General features: G+C 50.8%; 2 long non-coding RNA genes across 3 annotated transcripts; both read right to left on the bottom strand.

Moving 5' to 3' along the window:
- Nucleotides 1-2,194: 2,194 nt before the first annotated feature.
- Nucleotides 2,195-4,064, bottom strand: Gm35983. Its single transcript, XR_380590.1, has 4 exons — nt 4,036-4,064; nt 2,902-3,123; nt 2,638-2,800; nt 2,195-2,458 (listed from the first exon to the last, which is right to left on the bottom strand). It is a non-coding gene; the product is annotated as a predicted gene, 35983 (long non-coding RNA).
- Nucleotides 4,065-4,102: 38 nt separating this feature from the next.
- Nucleotides 4,103-16,650, bottom strand: Gm35920. 2 transcript variants are annotated; one of them, XR_871849.2, is made up of 3 exons: nt 16,500-16,650; nt 16,179-16,340; nt 4,103-4,130 (listed from the first exon to the last, which is right to left on the bottom strand). It is a non-coding gene; the product is annotated as a predicted gene, 35920 (long non-coding RNA). The 2 variants fall into 2 exon arrangements; XR_380589.2 differs by lacking the exon at nt 4,103-4,130 and adding an exon at nt 11,733-13,424.
- Nucleotides 16,651-25,246: the final 8,596 nt, after the last annotated feature.

Raw genomic sequence — 25,246 nt, 5'->3', positions numbered from 1 at the left:
GCCGAGGCAAGACATGTGGAGGACACAGGATATTTGGAGGTATAAATAGGACTCAACTGACAGTGACTGAGGCTGAGCTAGGCATAGACCTAGCTGTGTAATGCTTGTGGATCTTCCACCATCTTTGCTTCCTGAGAGAGGCTCAGCCAAGAACTTCTCCTGGTGCTCCTGTTGGTCCTTCCTGCTGACTTGTGTGGAGGCTGAGGCCTGGCTGTCTCTGCTAGGTAGTGCAACTGCTGCTGACTCCTGTTTGCTATCCTGACTCTACCTAACTGGACAGCTGGTGTATCTGTGAAGTGTTTACAAGTGGATCGAGTTGCCGCTGCTGATCTATGAACTGAACTGCAGATTTCCATTCAACACAGACAGGAGTTGCTTCAAGAAATCATTTCTAAACAGGTCCACTTCCCCCATATCCTTTCTTTTCCACTACCTCTTGTAGATGGCTGGCTAAAAGGAAAGTTAAAGTGTTTAAGAACCATCATTAAAAATAGGTTTTGAGGCCGGACGTGGTGGTGCATGCCTTTAATCCCAGCACTTGGGAGGCAGAGGCAGGTGAATTTCTGAGTTCCTAGGCCAGCCTGGTCTATAGAGTGAGTTCCAGGATAGCCAGGGCTATACAGAGAAATCCTGTCTCAAAAAAACAAAAACAAAACAAAAAAAAAAGTTTTGAAAAAAAATTCAAGTTACAGTGCCACCCTGAGGCTGGTGGTCCTGGGTTCTATAAGAAAGCAGGCTGAGAAAGCCACGAGGAGCAAGCCAGTAGGCAATTCTCATCCACGGCCTCTGTCTCAGCTCCTGCCTTCAGGTTCCTGCCCTGACTTCCCTCGGTGATGGACTATGATGTGGAACTGGAGCTAAAGTAAACCCTTTCCTCCCCATGTTGCCTTTGGTCATTGAGTTTTATCGCAGCAGTAGAAACCCTAAGACACTAGCTATGCTAACTTACTGCTGTGGTGTCTGCGGTCACCACATTCAAGAAAACAGGGACTCTGGGCTGGACAGCGCTCAGTCACGGAAGCGCTTGTCACACATGCACAAGGACCTGAGTTTGATCCCCAGAACCCACTTAAAGAACCAGGTGTGCAGGGGAGGAAGGATTGTAAGAGCCAGAGGGGTCAAGGATACCACAAGAAAACCGACAGAATCAACTAACCTGTGCTCACAGGGGCTCACAGACACTGGACAGACAACCAGAGAGCCTGCATGGGCCTGACCTGGGCCCTCTGCATATATGTTATGACCAGTCTTCTTGTGGGACTCCTAACAGTGGGAACAGGAGCTGTCTCTGATTTTTGCCTGGTTTGGGGACCCTTTTCCTCCTACTGGGTTGCCTTGTCTAGCCTTAATGTGAGGGGAGGTGCCTAATCTTACTGCAACTTGATATGCCTGCCCTTTACTGAAGGGAAACGAAGGAGGAGTGGATGAAGGTAAGGGGAGGTGGGGGCAGGGACTGGGCGGAGAGGAGGGAGGGGAAACTGTGATCAGGATGTAATATATGAGGCAAAAATACATTTAAAAAAATTGTGGCTGGTGAGATGGCTCAGCGGTTCCAGAGGTCCTGAGTTCAAATCCCAGCAACCACATGGTGGCTCACAACCATCTGTAATGAGATCGGATGCCTTCTTCTGGTGTGTCTGAAAACAGCAACAGTGGACTCACATAAAATTAATTAATTAGTTAATTAATTAATGTATGTTAAAAAATTAAGAATTGGGTATACATTTGTAATCTCTACACTGGGGAAGCAGAGGCAAGCTGATCTCTGGGGTTCACTGGTCATACGGCCTGGCTTAATTGTTGAGCCTCAAATATCAGGGAAAGACACTGAGGAACAAACCTTAGGCCAGCAATAGATGCTAGGACAGTCACTGTCAGCAGCTGTCAGCAGAGCACATGGCGTGGGGAGCCTTATGAGAGTCCCACCGAGTGTGAGTGTAACAGGGGTTTGAGCTGTCCTCATAGTGGAGGACAGTGTAGTATAACATTCGTTCACCGAGTATAACATGCTAGTCTTAGCTGTCCAGTGAGCACTGCACACTCGCCGGCCAAGTCTCTCCCAAAGTCTCCACTGGCTCTCCCACCCTCCTCCAGGAGTTCTTTGCTCTCTCTGAGCCATGTGACACTTTGCTGTCTCTACTGTGGTGATGAGTGCTTCTCTCAAGGCGGGACCAGTGATGACGAGAGCTTGGGAAACAGGCTTAAAGTTGTTTGTGGCTCTGGGTCTCTGTCAACACCTGTCAGTCACTAGCCCGTGAGCTCAGCTCCCACACACAGATGGCTGCCTGCTTCTCATCTCTTTCTAGGCTGAGTTCCTGGGAGGGTGACGGTGCTGTAGAGCATCTCTGTAGCCATCCCTAGAGCAGCTTCTCCTGGCTGGGTGGTTTCTCGTGGGTTTAAGAAGAAGTTTGCAACCCAGAACTCAAGTGTCTGAGGGGCTGAGTTGGTGCCATGGGACCTGTGGATAAAAGTCACTGTTGTCAGTGTTCAGAAAGAATGGGGATATGCTATCGAGCCCCTGCCTCTTCCTCTACCCAGTAGAGGGGACCGTAACTATCAAGCATTCAGAGGCCAGGGTACCCTTGGGCTCTATTGCAACCCTAAGTGGGACAGACCCAGCCTGGATTTTTTTCATACCCAGCCATGCAAGGAGGTAGCAGGGCTTGGGGATCCTGGACATTGTTAGGGTGATCTTTTGTTGAAGGGTGTCTGTCTTCTGGGTGTCAGCTGAAGAGATTATCCTTGGAGCCCCAGGGGACAGTGGGCAGGAAGCTGGCAGTGTCTGTGAGCATCGGGAAAGCTGTTTAGACAAATTCAAACAAGTACCGCTATAGATCACTGCTGCTGTAAAACAAACTTAGCCTTGTGCTAATATTTTGGTTTTGTTTCCACTATACACACCTAGAAAAATGTGCACGTCATTCTTGGCTTGCGATGGTAGCGCGCCTCCATGTCCCGAGCCAGTGCTGAAAGGCAGGAAGTCCACAGTGGGCTGTGCAGTTCACACCAACAAGACCAGGGCTGAGAAGTCACCACAGGCTCAGCCCAGCACTCTTGCAGGTGGCCAGGCTGAACTCATAGTCTTCCTCTTCCCCAAGTACCTCTGCCAGGTGCCCATGTTGCCTGCTTTGAGAAAATGGGGAAACTGAGGCACTAAAAGGTCACTCTTTCTACCTGCTCAAAGCCATGGGGTCACATGGGCATAGCTGGCATGCAGCTGGTCACCTCACTCCTCTCTGACCCTGTAGGGCGTTGTGCACCCCACCCCTGCTGGAGGCCACCAAGGCTCCTGACACAAGTTCTTCCTTGGTGAGAAGCTTTGTCGCGAGGATACAGGTATTTTTCTCCATCCCTCCTTCCTAAGGGACAAAAGAGTGACCCGTGAAGAGGACACAGGTGCCTCCTCAGCCTCATTCCTGAGGGATCATGATCTCTGAATGGCTGAGAAAGGAGGCTGAGACTTCATTCTTTGGTTCACTGGAACAAGACCTTAGGACCCCAGAGGTGGCCAAGCTGGATGCAGCTGTCCTCCAGGATGGCTCTTCACGCCGTTGGCACCTGTCCCCATGTTAACACTTAAGTGGCCCTCATTTGCCAAATGTGTGTGACAGGCACAAGCAACTGCCACTTTCAAGGCAAGGTTGTGAAACTCCAGGCTGCAGTCTAGGGTAGCACTGGGGACAGGTGGTAGGGTGAGGCCTCCTGCCAGCCTTGGGAGGGAGCCATCCTGCATGCAGCCTGCCAACCCATTGGGTTCTCAGCTTGACAAGACACCTGAGCTGAACACATGGACCTTAGAAGTCGTGGAACAGTTCACTCACTGTTTGGATGGATATCTGATTGGGGCAGTACATGGTAAATAAAGTGCCATGGTTCTAGTTGGTGCCAGGCTGGAGGGAGGGGATGGAGTCCCAGATGAGTGTATGGTTTTGACAGGATCGAGGCCATGTCAGGGATTGGTTGCTACTCCATTGCTGAGAAGAGACACCATGACCAAGGCAACATGTAATAGCATTTAGCTGGGGACTAGCTTACAGTTTCAGAGGGTGTGAGCTCAGGAGCGTCATGGCAGGGAGCATGGCTGTTGGCAGGCATGGCGTTGGAACAGTAGCTGAGAGCTTGCATCTGATCTGCAAACAAAAGGCAGAGAGAGGCAGAGACAGATGAACAGACAGAGACAGAGAAGCAGAGAGACACAGAGAGAGCTAGACACATACAGAGACAGAGACAGAGACAGACACTGAGCCTTGTGTGGGCTTTTGCAATCTTGTGGTCCACCTCCAGTGACACACTTCCTCCAGCAAGGCTATACCTAATCCTTCCCAAACAGGCCACCAACTGGGAGCCAAACATTCACAAATATGAGCCTATGGGGACCACACCCCACACCCCTATGCCTCACACCCACGGGAGCAGCAAAGCCTTCAGGGAGTGAACGCCGCTCAGAGGCATGGTGAAGCTTTCCTCTGGTCTGTGTGCAGAAAATGTCCCCCGTCGCCTTCTCCCCCCAGATATGTATAGTTTAAAGAATGCTCTCCCGTAGAGCCTGCTCCTGAGACCAGTTAAACCTACCTCCTTATTCATTTGTATATAATAACCCTGCCTCCTGCCCACCCTGCCTGTTTGTCACCAGTCCCAGCTCTCTGGTGGCCTTGGACTGCGAGGCATGAGGAGAGTACAGTGGGAGAAAAGATGTTTGTGGACTGTTGTCATACATGAGAGCATCAGCAACAAGAAGGCTGTGTGGGCTTATATGAAAAAAATGACATTTCTGTGTTTCTATAAATGTGCTATGGTGCTGAGATGGGGGCCTGCCCTTGGATGCATGCATGAGAGACACTGTGGGGGTGTCTGGTAAGTGGGTGGGTGTGTGATTTACCTCTGAGTGTGTATAAAGTGGGCTCGTTCTTTGAGACAAGGTTTTCACTATAGATGTTCCAGCTCACCCTCCTGCCTCAGCCTCCCAAGTGCTGGGATTACAGGTGTGCACCATCATACCTGGCTTGCCTGTCTCCTTATAAACTTGATATCCTGGGCCACATGTTTATTTGGTTCCAGGAAGCCTAAGGTTCCGCAGCTAGCCAAAGCCCACTGAAGCGTTGCAGTGATCTGCCCTGTGAGAGCATTTTCCAGATTCTCGCCTGGGTGTGGGGCTGGAGAAGCCCTGTTTCCTGCTCAGTGACATGGCTCTCTGGGACTCCGGTTGGCACAGCAGAACCAGGCCTGGGGGAGCAAGGGTGGGGCAAGCATAGTTCTAGAAGCTAAATCACGATGCATTTTCTGGAGTACACCCAGTGTGAGCAGCCCATCTCACAGAAGAGAAGAACAAAATGTTGTCAGGGTCAGACTTGGGACCTGGCTGCGTGAGGGAACTGGCTGGGCATCCAGCTCTGCATGCAGAGGCCTCAGGAACAGCATCCTACACACTGACTGCTGTCTGCACACAGAGGCCTCGGGCCTTGCTATGCTCACATAGGGTAGGGCCTGGAAGCCAGGTTGCTCTCCAAGGCCCAGAGAAGAGGACAAACAGGGGTCTGTTATGACCCCAGGAATGGTTAACCCTTAGTTATTGCTTCAGCCTGAGCATTTACCAATGTCTTGAAGAATACCATTAGGGCGATAAGTCCCAGTAGAGGCCTGGGCCATGCATTGGAACCACGGGTCCTGCCCCAGAAACAGGCAGTCACAGGAAACCTGTCTCTATTGTTCTTTCAAGCCAGGCCCTGATGGGGGTGGGGTCTTTCCCTAGACCCTTGGCCTCCTCCCTGGCCCAGCTTCCTGGGAGTATGTTGGTAGACGTCAGAGAAGGGTAATAATAGCTCAGACACACAGAAGGGTTCTCAGGATTTCCTTCAGAAAAGTTGATTGTCTTGTGAACTCCAAGGTGACTGGAGAGACTTGAGGAACCCACCATGCACAGTGCTTGTGAGTTAGATTTTTTTCCCCCTCCTCCACTTTGCCCATGACCCGCTGACCCAAAAAGCTGTTTCTGGTCCCTGATCTATATATCGGCTGAGGCTTGCAACCCTTGGCAGGCAAGGGATGATGGGAAGCAGAAATTGAGGTTCCAGTCCTGTTTGCTCTGTGGAAGGGTGTCCCCATGGAGAGTCTGTAGTGAAGGGTCCAAACTCTGTCATGTGCTTGCACGCCCCCCCCCCCCCCCACTTTTGAGGCTAAGTAAGTATCCTGGGGGAGGTTTCTGTGGAAAGAGAGCCTGCCTATTCATGGTGCTCTCCAGCTGCACAGTGAAAGATGGGAGCCATGCTGGTCTAGACCTCAGCTGGCCTCACAACCACAACCACAACTACAACCACTGCCCTGGTCCTCCTGGCCCTTGTTCATTTGTTTGTTTTGTTTTGGTTTTTGATTTTTTTGAGACAGGGTTTGTCTGTGTAGCCCTGGCTGTCCTGGAACTCACTCTGTAGTCCAGCCTGGCCTCGAACTCAGAAATCCGCCTGCCTCTGCCTCCCGACTACTGGGATTAAAGGCGTGTGCCACCACTGCCCGGCCCTCCTGGTCTTTTGCCAAGTCACACACTCCAGAGGCCTCAAGAAGCCATGACTATGTGGAGACCTTAGTATGACCACAGGGCTGGGAGCCTCTCTGAGGTTCAGCATACTTGGAAGGATACTTAGGAATGGTGTCTCCTTCTGCCACCTCCTCCTCTTCACTGGGCTCAGAGGACCAGGATAGCCAGGAACACATGGAGAAGATCACACAGAGGTCCTGGATTGAGGCAGAAGAGAACCCCTACAAGGGGCCCCTTGCTGCCCTCACCTAGCCCATTGCAGCAGCGCTGACATACAGTAGGATTGCAGATATGTCGTACCTGCAGCTTCTGGCCACTAGAAAGGGTTTCGCACAGTCTCTACGAGCCCATGAGATCTGAGATCCAGGACCAGTTGGCTCTGCAGCCCTAGCCCCTTGCAGTACAGGAGGGGTGAGGGGTGCCAGTGCAAGCCTGACTCTGTCGCCTCCAGGAAAAACACCTGTTATTTTTAGTCTGCATTGTCAGCTTTTGTTGGTGCTCAGAGGGTGAGGTGCTGCTGCAGTTCCATTTTTAACACACCTTGGAGGAGGCTGTGAGCGGGCCCCGGTGCCTCGTGCATCCCTGAATATATATAACTTCTTCTTCCAGTAAGGTCCAGGAGCCCAGGCTGGCCTGGGGGGGCCATAGGGTCATAGGTATTCAGAGGATGTGCTCTCCCAGATGTCACTGAGCTCCTGTTCCACAGGGTGGGTTCCATAGTGTGAGCTTCGAGTGCTCGTGAGTGGCAGTTGGCAGCAAACACCACAGAGTGGAAAAGACACTCTGGTGAGGCTCTCCTGGCAAGCAGGTGTGGTGTGTTGGAGGCTGTCCTGAGATTCAGCAGAGCTCAGGAGCACCCTGCCCGGAGCCACACATAGGCGGGCATCCTGTCCCTGGAAGCACTTCACCCTAGCTCCTGGGAGCTAGACAAGGCACTAGATATGGCACTAGGCTCAGAGTTACTGACTCAGGTACCACTGGGCAGAACAGGATGGACAGGCAGAGTCCAGCCCCAGGCAGGAGGATGCTACTAACCCGTGAGGCTCCAGCCACAGCCAGGAGCACTGATGTTCAATGCTCACAAGCTTACAAGGTGGGATCATTCAGAAAGAGCAAGTTGGGGTGGCTTAGATGCCCAGGGATTGTTCCAGCAAGGTCTTCCTTGATGCTGCATCCTTCCAGGTATCCTCCATTTACTCTGTGAACAGCAAACTCAAGTCCTGTCAACCACATGTCCCACAGAGGGATTGCACACAGGTCTTGCCTGAGCCAGGCACAGACGTTTCTCCATCTACTCCAGAGAACATCTCAGGGTGCATGGCCGTCATTTATGCAGTAACCTGGGGGGTTCAGTGCTCTAGGCTGTACAGCTGAGGTTGGTTGACTACCTCCCATGTTCCATGCAGGTTCCCAGGGACCCACATCCAGCCTGAATCTGCAGAGAGAGGCAAGCCCAGCCAGACTCTGGATGTGGACAGATGAGCGCTTATACCTATGAAAACAGAATCTCTGCCCTGCAGCAGGGCGTCGTCTCTGGGTGGGGGTGTCTCCATGCTGTGGGATGTCAGTATGTTCCTAGGCAGTCACAGCCCTTTCCCCTGCTGTCCCCCAGGCCTGCAAGGCCCAGCATTACTCCACCCAGTTTATTCTGTGGTTCCCTCATAGTAATCCTGGTGGAGACTTAGTGGGAATCGACTTCATGTTTACACATAGGAACACTTGGCCCGTGTCTTGCCCAGATTTCTTACCCCGATTGTTAATTCTGGAGAGACAGAGAAAGAGAGAGAGAGAAAGCAAAACAACTTAAGAAGCAAGCTCTCAAGACAGTATAGAAACCAACCCAGAGCTGGTAGCTCACATCAGTCAACAGCCAGTCCCACACCCATCCGTTAGGACCAGAAAGGCTTGTGGTCGCATCACCGATGACTGTTTGCTAAAGGAGACATCACCTCCCACCTGAATGCCAAGAGGGTTGGCTGGGGACATGTGTGGACTGGCACGGAACAGAATGATCTCACTGCTAGGCTTCAAAGTCAGCTGTGCCCTGCACAGCTGAGCCGTCCTCCCAGGAGTGGGAGGTGCTCCCTGCCTACATGCAAGGTCTCCTTACATAGCCTCTGTTCTTTTGTCTTGATATGTAGCCCAGGCTGGCCTTGTACTCAGGATCCCCTTCCCTCAGCCTCTTGAGCTGGGACAGTAGGCTTTCTGAGTGGAAGAAGCCAGGCTTCCCAGGCTAAAGAAACAGTTCTATCGACATGATAACATTGAAAGAGGCATCAGCCCACAGACGGATCTGAACTGACTGACCGTTTCTGCTGCAGCTCAGCTTCAGCATGTGAACTGAAACCTAGTGTCACACAGGTTTTCCGACGCAGGGTTTTTGGTGACACCTCATGGCTCCCAGAACTTCCTCTGGACACGGTGGGACTGTCTACGAGTAGCCAGGATAGAGGTGGCTCCATTCCACTGTCTCTGACAATCTGATTGGACTACTGCTGGAGCATCGTGAGAACCAATGTCAACGTGAAAACCTGATGGGGCCCCACCACCAGGTCCACTCTTATGATGGCCACTTCATTTCCTGGATGGGCGGTGGCCCTGCCTGTTTCAGGTAAAGAGGTGATGGTGAAAGACAGGTCAGGAGCAGTGTCACTGTGGGGAGCGGCTCCTGTGGAAGTCTAGGCCCTGCCAGCTGATAGAGACCCAGGTAGCAAATTGGTGACTTATCTGAGCCTCACCTGGATGGAGCAGCCCCATGTGGCCCCCTGTGTAGATGGGAATAAGTGTAACAGCAGGAGCCAGGGCATGGGAACTGACAGGCTCTAAGAGCATCCCATCCGATAGTCACATGAACAGCCCACTTGCCAGGAAAAAAGCTGGCTCTTGGCTAGCCTAGGACTAGGATTCTGGGTCTTCTGGATTCCAGCAGTGTTGTCCCAGGCCCCTTCAAGGGTCTAAATAGACCTCACTGGGCAGTGTATTAACCCATCTTCTGAGAGTGAGGGTCAGAGAGGGTGGGTGGCCTACAGGATGTCTCTACCACCAGATGCCCAGACTTTAAGCAGTCAGTATCAGCAGATACCGAGCAGAGGGCCAGGCCAGCTACTGCTCTGTATCAAAACTAGTCTTTGGCCCCAAGCTTGTTAGGACATCAAGCGTGTGTGCTGAGGGGGCACAGATGGCTGAGGCTGGAGATCCCCATTGTAGCCGTTGAACCAGCCCTGTCACCCAGGGGAAAGGCTTGTGTTCCTCTAGTCCCTAGCACTCCCCACATCCTTCTTGAGTCTGCTGTCTGCTCATTAAATCCCTGCAGGCCGCCCCAGAGGGTGAATCCATCTCACTACACCGTAAACACTGTCCAGAATCGATGGCAGCTGGGGTGGATGGGGCCTCGGAGGGCTCAGGAGCTGTTGGGAGCCAGCCAGAGTCTGTGTTGCCCTGGCAGGATGCCGGGGCACTTGGCTCAAGGGTATATCCCTGGGACGTGCCGGGCCAGGCTTCTGCAAGAACCTGTGGACAGCACAGTGTTTGGGGGCCCCTTCCTCCCAGGTGCATGGCCAAGTGCTCTCAACCCTGGCACCAGTGCCCTTCCCTGGGTTATGGAACACCAAGGTGTGGCTGGCATGAGTGTGTTCCCATTAATCACAGTTTCCGTTGTTTTAATCTTGTCTGCTACAGAGCAGTTCATATCCTTGGACTCTAGCTGCTATAGACAACAGCACTGTGGATAGCTGACACATACTGTATGCTACAGCCACAGGGACACACTTCCTCCAACGAGGCCACACCCACTCCAAAAGGCCACACCCACTCTAAAAGGCCACACCTCCTAAAAGTGCTGCTCCCTCTGGCCAGGCATTCAAACCCTTGAGTCTATGGGACCAAACCTCTTCCAACCACCACAATAGCAGTGTTACAAGGAACACAGATCATTCTTCCTGTGTCTTGAGAAACTGAGCGAAGGTGAATTTAAAGACAGTGGACTGATTTGTGGAGCAGTGGAAATTTCAGGATAGCAGAATGTTCAAGCCGGTGCTGAGCAAGCAGCTGTGACTGTTAGAGACAGGCACCATTAAAGAGACAGCTCCTGTGCTGATCTAGCACCATAGGAAACCTTACCCTCCAGAGGCTCCCTCCTGTTTAGCTCCAACAGGAAAAACAAAACAAACAAAGAAAAAAAGACCCCAAGCTGAAAGGTTCCCTGATGCTCAAGAGCAATGGCCAAGAAAAGTGTTTCCCTACAGTCAGCATACACAAGTTGGTAGAGCTTGTGGCAGGGGTGAGGTGGGGTGGGGGGTGGGGGTGCACGTAGTCCATGAGGTAATGGTCTTAGAGGCATGGAAGCTGGACTGTTGAGGTGGTTGTGGAAACCCACTGAGGCCAGTGTGTGGCAGGGTTGGAGTCCTTGCAGAGAGGCCCAGACAGGCTGTGGTCTGAAGCTGTAAAGGTAAGGCCTAGGTTGCAGGGGAGGTCCTAGGGTATTGGAAATGCCAGGATCACGAGACAAGCACTGAGCAGAACTATAGGAACAGGATAGAGCTGGTCCAGGAGAATCAGTGTCTGCTGAGGGCAGCGGAGCTGGAGGGATGAGGGCTGAAGTTGTCTAAGTCTTTTATAGCGCAGGAGCCCAGACAATTACAGCACCCAGACACCAGACAGGGAGCTGTAGTGTTTAATGTTTGCCGTACTGTAGTCAGATCTTGTTTTGGTCTATTTATTCCCTCCTTCCCTCCCTTCTTCTCTTCTTCCCTCCCTCCCTTCCTCTCTTCTTCCCTGCCTCTCTCCCTTTCTCCCTTCCTCCCTCTCTCCTTCTCTTCCTCCCTCATTCCCCTAGGGTCTCTTACTATGTAGTCCTAGCTAGCCTTGAAGTTGCTATGTAGAAGAGGCTAGCCTAGAACACAGAGGTCTACTGTCTCTTCTCTCCAGTAGTGGGATTAAAGGGTCTAGCTGTTCCCACTCTGTCTTTGTTCTTCCCGTTGGGAATAGGATCGTTTACTCTGCGCTATATATTGGGAGTACATGACTTGGTTTTGTTTTATAGCAACTCACAGGAGACTTTGGATTTATAAAGTGTTGGAATTGTTCGAGACTATGAACAATAGAGACTTGTGAAGTTGGACTGAATGCATGATGACACACATGGTCGTGAGCTTGTGAGAACAAGGAGTAGAAAGTTATAGCTCCAGAGGGATGTGTTTGGGTGTCAGGTTGACAAGTCAGGTGGATTATGATCGCTAGCTTTTATCATCGACTTACAAGAACCCAGAATCCCTTGGGCGATGGGTCTCTATGCATTCCTTAGTGGGGGTAGTGGGGGTTACCTTGATTACATTAACTGACATTGGAATACCCATCTTAATTGTGGATGGCACCATTTCCTGGATGGGCTTACTGGACTGTACAAATGGAGAAAGTGTGCCGAGCTCAGGCATGCTTTCAACATGGCTTCCTTGACTTCCCCACTATGGTGGATTATAACCTGGAATTGTGAGCCCGAAGTAACCTTTTCTTCCGAAGCTGCTTTCCTCAGGGTATTTTGTTGTAGCAAGCAGAAAAGAGACCAAGAAGGTGGTGGAGGGGCAGTGAGGAGGGACAGTCAGGGCCGAAGGGACATGGTCCCGGGGTGATGATGAGGCTCTCTGGGCTGGGTGTGAAGCCCTGCAGGTGGTTAGATACAAGTCCGGGGCTTCTGTGTGGAGGCCATGTGGGCAGTGAGCAGATCCCAAACTGGAACTGATGGCAGGGAAGAAATCTCATCGTGAGGGCGCCTGTGTGGTCAAGGAGGCTAGGTTGCCTCTGACCTGTTCATCAACGTGTGGCTTGTCTCCATCATAGATTTAGTGAGTTCTTTTCAGAATTGTGAGTAAATACAGATTGGCTAAAGTCAGCAAAACTCACCAATGTCCCAACTCCCTATATACCTTCCTGATAGGGTCTAGTCTATCCATCCACCTCTTCTCTAATGGCCCTGCTGGGAGGTTATTTTGTGCTCCCTATGTCCTCTCTTGACAGACCATGTATGCCCTTCAGGGGCCCTGAGTGGCCTCTCACAAACATACAGGTGTGTCTGTTTGACACAGCTCTTTTGTAAAGTTGATCACTTCCATATTTTGAAATGATATGGAAAATAACGGTATTATGTTGCTTATGTGTAGTGTGTGTGTGCGTGTGTTATCCATATTAGGGTGTTCTTATGTTTTTTTCTCTGCCTAATGTTGGGACTGTCCCCCACTGTATGCCCATGGAGGGTGCAGGTGTCACCCAGCCCATCTGAGCCCACATTGTCCCTTTCACAGATTGGGTGGTGGATGGACACATAAGCAAGCTGTCTGAACCAGGTTCTGGCCAGTGTCACCCAGGTGAGTGGCACTGCCCTTTCCCTGAGCTGCTGTCTGCAGGCCCATCGTAGGGGACAGCCACCACCAAAACAACAATAGCAACAAGAAGTAGAAGAGACAGGACTCAAAACTTGGGAAGACTCAAATGAGCAATAGCCACTGGAAGTGGCTCAGCATCTCTGGTTACCAAGGAGACAGTGAGATGGCAGAGTAGATAAACCATTAGGGGTACCACTGATAAAACTGCAAGAGTTGTGGTAGCAACATGGTGCCCTCATGGACAGTGAGGATCTCCCAAGAAGTCACACAGAAGGGCTGGGATGAAGAGAGTCATGCCATGAGAGAGATGACAGCTGAGACAAAATCAAAGAATCCTAGAACAGCGATTCCTAGCACTCGGGCGAATGGCCATAGCCTAACCACACTTGGCTGCCTCTCTGAGGCGGCATATCAAGTGGCAAGCTTATGGAACGCCTCCTGTCTCCATGCCTGAGGCCAGATGCTCCGCACCTTTCTAGTCAACCTGTGGAAGCCCGAAGAGCGTTTTTGGAGGAAATCTGAGGGAAAGAAAAAAGAATAAAAGTGGCTTAAGTGGATGGAATGCTCATTTCTCTAAGCAAGATGCTCCCACACAGGGGCTCTGTGCTTTGTGCTCCTAGTTTATTGTCGACCTCAATACTTGGATGCTAATTTTTTGTTTGTTTTTTAAATATTTATTTATTTATTTTATGTATATGAGTACACTGTAGCTGTACAGATAGTTGTGAGCCATCACGTAGTTGCTAGGAATTGAACTCAGGACCTCAGTTCTCTCTGGCCCCGCTCCCTCTGGCCCAAAGATGTATTTATTGTTATATGTGAGTACACTGTTGCTGTCTTCAGACACATCAGGACAGGGCGTCAGATCTCATTATGGATGGTTGTGAGCCACCATGTGGTTGCTGGAATTGGAACTTAGGACCTTTGGAAGAACAGTCAGTGCTCTTAACCATTGAGCCATCTCTCCAGCCTTCAGATGCTAATTTATAGTCCCCGGAAGACATCTTACCTGCCAGCCATCACCTATATATTCCAGCCAACTGAAGAGAGAAAGCATTACTTCCAGAGTGTTCAGTCAGACCAGGGTGTCGTCCTGCTTCTGGTTGACTAAAAGACTAGAACGGAAATGATGAACGGGAGCTTCTGGGGTTCTTAGTCCCTCAGACATGGGGCAGGCCCAGGCTCATGTACTCAGTGGTCCGAGGGCCTCTCTCCTCCCCAGGAGCCAGGCCACACTTTGCTACGCTCTGGCCTCATGCTCCAGCCTCTTTGGAGGGAGGTGAGCGGGACAGCACTGGATTCTGTCTCCCTGGCTTCCAGAGCACTGGGGCAGGGTTGAGGGGCTCATGCAGCTATGGCTGGATAAGCTGCATCCCTGTATTGATCCCTAAAAATAACTATAGTTCGACATGGTTATTTTTAGCTTCAGGACTCAGGGAAGCCTGACACTATAGCTCAAAGCATACAAATACTCCAGCACCCATGTGACTGGATGACCATTTTATCTGGTAGGTAGAACCTTCCAGAGCATGCATGACCTGCAGGGATAGATGTATGAGTCCATGAGGGTGGCTTTGTCCTGAGAGGAGCCAGCTGTGGTGCTGGGTAGTGAGCACCCAGGCCTGCTGCTGTGCAGAGCCAAGTAATAGATTAACAAAGGCTTTCTTTCCATAGAGAAATCCTCTACCCAGCTGGGCAGAGATGCTAAGATGAGGCCTGACAGGCAAATTGTTGAGCTCACTGGTGAAGACGGAAGAACCTAACACTTGGGGATGGCTTGGATGATGTCTTCTTCAGGTTGGGAGAGTGGACATCAACACCCACCCTAGTAACTCCTCAGTTACAATACAGGAATACCCACCTTTCCCCTACCAAGAGAGCAGGATCCTAGAAGAAACCACAGGCACTGGTATCCTCTTTACCCACGTTCAGAACAACAAGTAATCAGGGATGTTCAGAGAAGAGCCAAAGCCCTGAGCTCTCCCGAAGCCAGATACACAGATTCTTGGACAGGTGGAGTGTGACCCACAGTCAGATCAGACAAAGAGCAGATGGCATCCACCCTCAGAGTGCTGCCCCCCGGAAACACAGCTGGGTGGGAGGTTCACTCACTGCTGATGCGAACCCCAGAATTCAGAGAGGCTACAAGATTCCTGGGTAGGAGAGCTCTGGACCATAGGACCGGTGGACCACCAAGTAGATATTCCAAGCTCCCCTGGCCACTGTCTCAAAGATGGTTCCCTGGGGCATAAAGATGAGGGCCCTGTTGGAGGAACGGTCCTGTTCTAGAAACAAGCATGGCTCTTCCATTAAGAAGTGCATCCTGAGGAGCTGAGACAGCTGAGTAAAGTGCTTGCTGCTCTAGCATGAGGACCTGAGTTCACATCCCCAGCCACCCTTGGAAAAAGCCAGGCACAGGGATACATGTCTGTAATGCCAGCGCTGGGGATGTGGAGACAGGAGGGTCTGCAGGCATGCTAGCCTGAAAGTCCAGTCAATCAGTGAGCTGTGGGGTCAGTGACAGGTCCTGTTCAAAAAATAAGGTGGAGAGCAGTGGAGGAAATCAGACACCAGATGCAGGCCTCTGGACTGCATATGAACACACACAGGTGTATACATGCATGTGTACATGTGCGTGCACGCGAGCTCATCTGTGTGTGTATGCGTATATGTGCATGTGTGCATATACATGTGTGTGCACATACATGTTCATGTGTGTGAGTGTCCTCTCTCTCTCTCTCTTTTACACACACACACACACACACACACACACACACACACACACAGACACACACACACACACACACCTGTGTCAGGCAAAGTTACTGAGAGCCTGTAGCTCCATCCCCATCTCTGAGTCCTGACCCTGGTCTGCTTATACACCCAGGAGCATGCTCTCTCTGTGGGTGTTCCAGAGTACAGCCCATCTCATCTGTTGACACTGAGTGCTCCAAGCCAGAATGGACACACCTGGGACAGACGGTCGGTCGTGCGTACGAGTAATTGATGTGTTCTTCAGACCCTAAGGTCAGCTTCCCTCAGCAGTGGCAATTCCCACTCTGCCTGGCCTGGCCTTCTCTTTTAGATCCTTAGGACCTGTAGCTGGATTTAGGATATCCTGACCCCGAGAATCCTGAATACCTATTTCCTCACGAAATATTTCCAGAGTCGGGATATGAACCCATCTCTTGGGGACATCAGGCCATGCCCTGCATAGGGAGCTCAGGAGGTGATGGGGGAGGGCAGGTTGGCAAGATAGGGACGGGTGGTACCTTAGAGGCCTGACGGGGCTCTCTGGTTCTCATCAACGCGCATCTTCAGCCCACACTCCTCTCCTGAGAGCCTGCCATGGCTCCTCCCCTCCAGTGAGCTTCGTGTGGGGCTAAATGAGGCACTTGGGAGCTCAAGAGTTGGAGCTAATAGAACAAGGGGTTCTGAGGACAGAGGACAAAGGGGTCTTCAGTGATGTCCACACCATAATGGCTCATGCTGGCTCTCATCCTGCAGCAGGCTCACAAGGGTGAACCCTGCATTTTCCAGACTGAAGCAAATTGTTGCCCTTGCGAGGTCCACAGAACCCTGTATTAGCTTACCATAACAGGACCCTGTTTTCACAGACACATGCTGGCGAGCTCAGCTCACTGTCTGCCTACTTGTCCCCTGGCCCACCAAGCCTCCCTTGGCACTGCCACCTTGGCAAGGCTGCTCCATGGTCTTGTCTCCAAACTAGGCAGTGTCAGGCCCTAAGGGCTCCACTGGAAATGGCATCACTGAACACGCAGCCACACAAACAGGTGATGTCATAGACAGGGCATAAATGTCAGGGTCTAGGAGCTCATAGTATTCAGGAATGACTTCCCAGTTTCAAAGCATGTCCCATGTCACAGTGATCTCTTCTATCCCCCGTGTTCCTTTCCTTGACTTTCCAAGGTTATGTTCTCAGAGCCAACCTATGAGCCAAACCCGAGTCACTGAGTGTGGTGGTTTGAATATGCTTTGTTCAGAGAGTGGCACTATCAGGAGGTGTGTGTGGCTTTGTTAGAGGAAGTGTGTCATTGTGGGGGTAGGCTTTGAGACCCTCCTCCTAGCTCCCTGAGGATGCTGAGTCTTCTCCTGCCTTCAGATCAAGATGTAGAAATCTTGTCTCCTTCTCCAGCACCATGTCTGCCTGGATGCTGCCATGCTTCCTGCCATGATGATAATGGACTGAACCTCTGATACTGCAAGCCAGCCCCAGTGAAATGTTGTCCTTTATAAGAGTTACCTTGGTCATGGTGTCTCTTCTCAGAAATTGAAACCCTACCCAAGACACTGAGTAAGGTCCAACTGTGGTCCACTGTAGCCTTATTCTGATACCCATGTGATCTAGTCTCCGAAGCTGTCTCCCCTGACCTATGGGGAGGAAGCTAGTGTAAAGAAGAAGCCTAGGACAGTGCCTGTCACCAGAGACCAAAGGGACAGCCTCAGCAGGCACCAGCCAACCCCACAGGGACCCCAGTCAGGGACAGTGGTGGACACGAATCAGCCTCTCGTGAGGCCTTGGTATATGATGTCTGCCGGTTGTCCCCAGACCTCAAGAAAATTTGACAGAAGTCTAGGAAATCTTCTCCTGCCTCTTAAAGCCCCGGAAGTCTATTGAATGGTCACCTCAGAAGTTAGAGGGCAGACATCAGGACCTCTGTTAGACCTGGGGGATGAAAAGAGACTGTGCCTAGTCAGTAGGGTCCCTGGAACCAACCCTTCTCAGCCAATGGAGGAGAGGGGGGTGTCCACCCTAAAAGTCTTCCAATGAGGTGACAGCAACTTTTGGGGCATTGATCTCCATCTTGTCCATCCAACCTGCCTTTGTTAAGTGTGCCTAGCTGGGAAAGTAGGCCGCTCTGGGCTGGCCAGGGAGGGCTTGGACCCCACTCTGTGGAGCTGCTGGGCAGACTGGCTGCCTGGCTGGAGGCCTTTGATTTTCTGACTCAGATGTGTATTTATAGCAGGCAGCCGCTCCAAGGACGCACTCTCCTCTGTGGCAGGAGCCCGGGAGCCAGGCAGGAGCATCAGACAGTGCTGTCCTTTCCCTGCTGAGCGGAGAAGATGCTTGCCTGAGGGGACAGACGGAGGACTTGGAAATGGGGTCACTTGGGCCACAGAGGGACAGCCCAGGAGCAGTGACTGTGTGTCTCACGTTGGCAGCAGGATGCTACCTTTCTGAGCACCTGCCTTGCTGTCCCTCTGTCTGCAAGCCAGTCCTTCCCTACATAGGCCCCGTCTGTCCTCGGGGAAGAGAGTGTCTGAAGGCCATGTTGCCTGCCCTATGTTGACAAGGCTGGTCCCTCCCTGTGTGTCCCAGGAAAAGATATCTGGGACAGTACTGGGATCATTCACTCTGTGTTTGCTCCCCTTTGGAGTGTCCTGCACCTGGTGGGGGATGGGAAGGCAATGGGCAAGATCGCAGAAGTGCTTTGTCTGTAAAGCTGTCCCTCAGCTTTAGGGTAGCCCCATGGGGCACCCCTCTTCCTCCAATTGTCCCTCTGGGACCCCATAGGCAGAGGAAGCAGCTGGAGGAACATTGAAGGCCCCCAGGTATCAGACATGGGCAGTAGTCCCAGCATCCTGAAGCCAGAGTGCTGTTGGGGCTGAAAGCTCATTTCTCCCAACCCCAGGCACTAACCAGCCATGCTCAGAGAGAAACATCCCACCCCAGGATGAAGAAGTAGGCCTCTGTTACCCCCAACCCAAGAGGGCATGCCTAGGCACCCCCTTCCGTTCCCGCACCTGGCCCTCATGAAGGCCAGGGCACATCACTGTAGGCTGAGCCACCAAGGAGCAGCACAGAGGCCTTAGGTTTCTCAATGTCTCGGTTGTTCGGCTTTGCCAGAGGATTGGAAGCTACTGTTCTGTTTTTAGGCCATGAGAGGTTTGCAAAATCAGACATCTCAAGGCATGGGGGATACTGGATGTTTTGGTTCGAGCCCAAGCCAGTGTTTCCTGTGTCTGGGGAACATCACTGGTCCATGGAGATGCTAAGACAGGGACAAGGCAGTCTACAAGAGCCTTGCAGCCACCACCTCTTCCTGCATGGCCGTCTGACACAGAGGGACTTTTAGCCGCAGCCTTCTTGGCTGGGACCTTCGAGTCTTAGGAAATGTCGGGTTTTGTGCTTATTTTTAGCTTCAGGAATGTGACGTTTGATAGTATTTGGGTTTTTAAAAGAGGGGCCAACTTTAAGAAAGACTTGTGTCCCTTGACCCCATGCCAGCCCTGGAGCGCTCATGACTAAAGGCAAGGGGTGACAGTCCCCACCCCACCCCCACTGGAAAATACAAGCAATCCTGATCAGTCCCTGACAAGAAGCAGTGTGGGACCCCATCTCTCTGCCCAGGAGAAGCTGAATCCTGCCGAGTCCCAACAAGCAATGTTCCAGGCTACTTCTGTGACTTGTCCACGGGAGGGTCCTGTCTCCCCACCCTGGCAAGCTGCAGCTATAAGTCTACAGTCTGGTAGCTTCCGGTTGTGCCCTTGAAGGTAAGGAGGACAGAGGACAGCATGGAGGGAAGCAGCCAGGGACATCTTCAGATGTTTGAGGAATCTGTAACCATGTGACAGAAAGGACTTCAGGAGGTTTGCAGGACAGCTGGGACATCTGAGGGCTCCCCCCATGACATTGAAACTCCAGCCATCTCATGGATCTCCCTTCAAGGGGACCCCAGCCCTTGACCCTGGCGTGTTTTATTTGTGACACCCAGGTGCCACAGCCCCAGACCTTATACTGCCCATCTGTCATGCATCTGCCTCCCACGTCGTTTGACAGCTCCTCTCAGCTCTTTAGTTCTAGAAGCTCAGCGTTTCTTGACCCGGCCCCCATTCCAGAAGCAGGTTCGTAAGAGCTGAACCAAAAATAAACCAGTGAGGAACTAAAATAAAAATATTAAATGCCAAGTGATCAAATAATATAATCAATAAATGGGCAAATGAATTGAACTGATCATGCTTAAAAAAAAAAAAAAAAAAAAAAAAAAAAAAAAAAAGAAGTACCTAGCTAATACACTGAAAAGCTTTTATCCTTGGCCACCGGGGAAATGCAAAGCAAAACCACTCAGCAAGTAGACCTTGCCCATGGGAATGGCTGCCGTTCAGAAAGACTAAGGACAACAGTGCTGGTTAGAGGGAGAGAGACAGACAGACAGACAGACAGAGACAGAGAGAAAGAGGCAGAGAGAGAAAGACACACAGAGAGAGACAGAGACAGAGAGAGAGGGACAGAGAGACAGAGACAGAGCTCTGCACACTGCTTCAGCTGCTACAGAAATCCTCAAAAACAGAACCACCATGCATCCTCCTACTCTTGGGACCCTTCCTTAGAAAATTACAGTCAGCAAGAAAAACACCTGACCACTCATGTTTATCAGAACACCATTCCCAATAGCCAAGCTTTGGAACCAGGCCAAGCACCCACCACAGAGGAATGGCCAGGAAAATGTACGCACACACAGTGGAGTATTAGTCAGCCACGAAGAACAAAGTCATAGCACTTGGACGGAATGGAACCGGAGGTCATTGTGCTAAGTGACATGATTCAGACCCGGGAAGACAAACATCTCTTCCATCACAAGAGGAACCCAGATGGAAAATAAAAAAGTGGAAGAAGGCTATTCAAGAAGAAGGGGCTGCTGGGAGAATTGGGGCAAGAGAGGGTAAATATTGCTGGGTGGGTGAGATGTGTGACAGAGATGTCACAACAAAACCCATTGTTTTCCATGTATAATATAATAAAATGCCCCCAAATTAATTACTGTGGTCCCTGCTACTGTGACCTGAATGTTTTCTGTTTCCATTGTCATTGTGTTAAGAGATAGGACATCCCCGCCAAATAGACACGTCTATAAAACAGTCTCCACACCTAAGGTTCACAGAAGGTTGTGGAAGAGGGGGCAGGAAGATTTAAGGACCAGAGTATCAGGGAGTTTGCTCTGAGACTGTTTCCTAGTGCTCTCGGAATCTACAGCCATCCCAAAGTCTCATCAACAAGACTGCCTAAAAGTAAGCAGAGCAAGGACAACAGGGCAGATGTGCCAAAGTAGACAAGGGAAAGACCATGCATCCATAATACTATTTAAAAACCTACAGTTAACTAAGGGAAGCAGAGAGTGTGAGAAAACAGCCTTCCCCAGAGAAGAGCTCTCTGAGTGGATATCCAGTGCTACACAGTCAGCACACACATGAAAACATGTGTGTGAGTAACATTATTCAAACTGAGCAGGATATATTTAGAAATCTATCTATCTATCTATTGATCGATTCCCAGCATCCACATGGTGGCTCACAACCATCTGTCATGGGATCTGACTCCCTCTTCTGTCTGATGTGCTCGTCTGTCATGCAGGCACACATGCAAATGATGTGCTCAAATACACAGGTAAATAAATCTTTAAATAAAAGGAAAGAAATATATATGTATGTATGTACATACACATACATGCATGCAATAACAATGCAGAAAGAGGCCATGAATTTGAAAGAGAGAAAGGAGAGGGACATGAGAGGATTTAAAGAGAGGAAAGAAGGGGAAAGAAAGTGGAAATGTCTGGTTTCTTTAGAGACTTAGGTTATAAGGATGTTTTTGTCTGGGCACACAGGTGAAAGGATGTTTTGCTATAGCAAACATGTGAAAAGATGCATGATGTTCAGAAAGAATATAAATATGACCCTACAGACAGTGGGAGCTCGAACATTGGTTTGCTTTGCTCCACCTCAATAGTCATCGACACACGTATATTGGTTTGCCTTACATTGCATTGCTGAGCTCTGCGTGTGAGGACTTCATAGAGAGAAACTCACCAAAGAACTTCTTATGAGGTTTCTGTGGCTTCTTGCTGCTTCTGCAGACTTGGGCAGATTGGTGAGCTTTGTGATTTCTTCTGGATTGAACTGCTCTTGCTGGTTCGTGTGTGGTGTCTGCCGAGTGGACTGGACTGAGAACTATGAAGATTGGAAGACCCCAGAGAACTATTTCTAAGCAGGTACACATCCCCCGTATCCTAATAATCTTTCTTTTCTACTACATCTGGTGGGTGGTGGGCTAGAAGGGAGGTTGATCCCTTATAAAAGTAGGCTGTGAAAAAATATATGCCAACAGGGAAATGATGTAATCATATTATAATCTCAACAAGTAAATAACAAGAAGAGGTAGACCATCTAAGTAGTACTAGGTGCTACTGTCAGCTAAGAACACATGCCCAATCTCAGGAGATCTGCATATCAGGAAGGAGAAGAACCCTGCCCTAGGTGAAGTCTCTGGTGAAGGGAAGGGGAAGAAGGCTTCAGTCTGCACCACAGCATGGGGGAAGGAGCCTGGGCCTGGCTTCTCTTCCTCGTTTGGTTGCACATCTGTTTTCTGCACCGATTGGAGAAACTGGAAAAGTTATATAACCCATCTGTCCTGTGAGCTAAACAAAACCTCCAGGAGAGGCATGGGGTAGGTGCAGATGCAGCAAGATCACACCAAGTGTGAAGTGACCTCTGCTCTTGACATTCAGCACTTGTGGGTCTCAGGCATGTTAGCTACTGTGTCTGGTCAGCCTCAACCTGCGGACCCAACCTCATCAGGATTGACTTGATCTCGCTCAGGCTACAAATGCCAGCAGCCTGCGCAAGACAGAGGCTGCATCTCATCTCCTGGCCACGGAACTTGGCACCATTCTTGGGTCTCCAGTATTGCCCACAGCCTAGACCTGAAGCAAGCCAGCCTGTGGTCTGTTCTGCTTGAGGAGGAAAAGAATGTAAATAACTGATCCTTAAAGCCCAGCAGTAATACCACAGTTCATGGACTCTGGGGTGGGGATGAATGCTCAGACATCAGGAGAAAGGAAGAGAGGAGCAGAGAGGGAGGGGAGCAGCACCTTTACCCAGAGCCCTCAGGGAGCAGGATGGGAGAAGCAGAGCCGTCGGAATTCAGGGAAACAGAGGTCTGGAGGCCCCATGGATGGTCCAGGGGACTCAGAGAAGGTGGAGATGGAAAGTAAATCCACTCTAATGAAACCCCAGGACTGAGGTCTGGAGTTCCTATATACTTGGCTGGCTAGGACTACCCCCTTCTCTCCCCCAACCTCCCCGCCAAGGATCAAAAGCAACAACAAAGGGGAAGCAGGTGTCTAGGCCTCACTGTCTGGAAACTGAGGCACTGAATTGGTGCCAAACAAAGGCATCTGATCCAGAGCAAGGGAAGAAGAGGACAGGTACTAGAAAATGAGTTCATGGAGCAGCCTAGGGGGACTTAAAAGTGATTCTTGAATGTGTCATAAACCAGTGGGATCCAATGGGAAGGCCAGACACTTTTCTGCAGAGTAGAAAGCCCAGGAGAGCCGGGCGGTGGTGGCACATGCCTTTAATCCCAGAACTTGCGAGGCAGAGGCAGGCGAATTTCTGAGTTCGAGGCCAGCCTGGTCTACAAAGTGAGTTCCAGGACAGCCAGAGCTACACAGAGAAACCCTGTCTCGAAAAACAAAAAACAAAAAAAAACAAAAAAAAAACCCCAAAAAAAACAAAAAAGAAAGAAAGAGAGAGAAAAAGAAAGGAAGGAAGGAAGGAAGGAAGGAAGGAAGGAAGGAAGGAAGAAAGAAAGAAAGAAAGAAAGAAAGAAAGAAAGAAAGAAAGAAAGAAAGCCAGCCAGCCCAGGAGAGACACACAGAATATGGTGGGCCTTAAGGGACCCCTCATACCTGATGCAGACAGCTCTGGACAAGCTAGTGAGACTCTGCCTCAAAATGGAAATGGAAAGAGGAGAGGCCTCAGGAAGTAAGTAGTTCAGTTGTTGGGCCTTGGGTTCAGTCAGCAGTGTAGGGTGGGAGAGACGGGCTAGGGCCTAGAGATGGGAGAGCAAACCACCATGACCCAGAAAGAGGCCAGCTCAGGCCAGCCCACCCGACACCAGGAGACCCCAGAGCACAGGCCAACTTTCCTGGTGAGAGAAGACGTTCTTTAGGCCTGAGAGATTTCTATCTTGTTCTTGCCCCAGCTGGCTGGGTCACTAGGCAGCGACAGTTCCAGTATGGTCACTGGCTAGTCTCAGTAGCCCATGGACCCTGACCTGTGGTGTCTGCAGCAGCAACCAGAGACACTGTCCCACAGGATTTTATGTAACGGGGAGAAAGCAACCCTGCAGCTATACATAGAAGGGAAGTAGCAGAGCCGGGCAGTGGTGGTGCACACCTTTAATCCCAGCACTTGGGAGGCAAAGGCAGGAGGATTTCTGAGTTTGAGGCCAGTCTGGTCTACAGAGTGAGTTCCAGGACAGCCAGGGCTATACAGAGAAACACTGTCTTGAAAAATCAGAAAAAAAGGGGGTAGGGGAGTAGTGAAGGTGGGGTGGAGCAGTGTAGCATTGATTGACAGCTTGGGGCAAGTGGGCACTTGCTCCCAGGGCTCACCTGAGCCTCAAGGGCACAGCTGTCAGGATGCTAGGAAGGCCTAGGTGTAGCCAGCCCATCAGCCTGCCAGCCAGCCAGGGCTTCTACAGTGTCCTGATGTTTGCTTCTGTGTGGGCTCTCTTGGTCCAGGAATCACAAGGCTTCTGTTGTGGGATGTGGGTGTGGCTGTTGGGGGGTGGGGAGTGGGTTTTGGCCCTGCAGATATTTATTTCCAGCCTGGAGAGGGATTCACGTTTCACACTTTAACAGAGCTACTCTAGTGTTCGAATTTATGCGAGGTGACAAATTCTGCACTTGCCACCTTAAAGCATCCCCCGGGCTTCGCTGCTCTGCCCACAGACAAATCAAAACCAGCTCAGACATAAAAGTTGGAATTTTTTTTTTCATTTGTCTGCTCTTCTGGTCCATTTTGGGAAGAAAAGGGAAAAAAATAACAAAATCACAGGAGATGGGGCAATCGGCTACAGTCAGTTTGGAATCTCAGAAATGCCGGGAGCTCTGTCCGTGCCATGACCTACCCTGTGATGAGGCCACCTTCCTTCTGGAAATGCTGTGACTTCAGGGCGAGAATCTGCTGTCAACTCACACGCCTGCCCCTAATACACACTCAAAAAAAAAAAAAAAAAAAAAAAAAGAAAGAAAGAAAGCTGAGAACAGCCCAAGTGTCGGGTGTCGGGCTTCCAGGGATTGTGAACTCGCCTGCTGCTGCCTGGTTCCCACAGCCCCAAGGGTCCTCACTCACAGCACCACGTCATCCAGAAATAGTGCAGGATGCCACAGCAGCGGAGGTGGGCGTCTGCTGTGGGGCGCTGATAGTGCACGGGATGGTATGTGTGACAAAGGGCGGGCTGTTCTGTGGGTGGGACTTGCACTGCTGAGTGAGTGTGGGAAGTTCTTGCTGGCTGCATGACTCTCCAGGGTAG

This window comes from Mus musculus, chromosome 10 (assembly GCF_000001635.26).
Source record: "Mus musculus strain C57BL/6J chromosome 10, GRCm38.p6 C57BL/6J".
NCBI lineage: Eukaryota > Metazoa > Chordata > Mammalia > Rodentia > Muridae > Mus > Mus musculus.
Note: the sequence above shows the minus strand (reverse complement) of the source record. Positions and strands in the feature narration are given on the sequence as shown.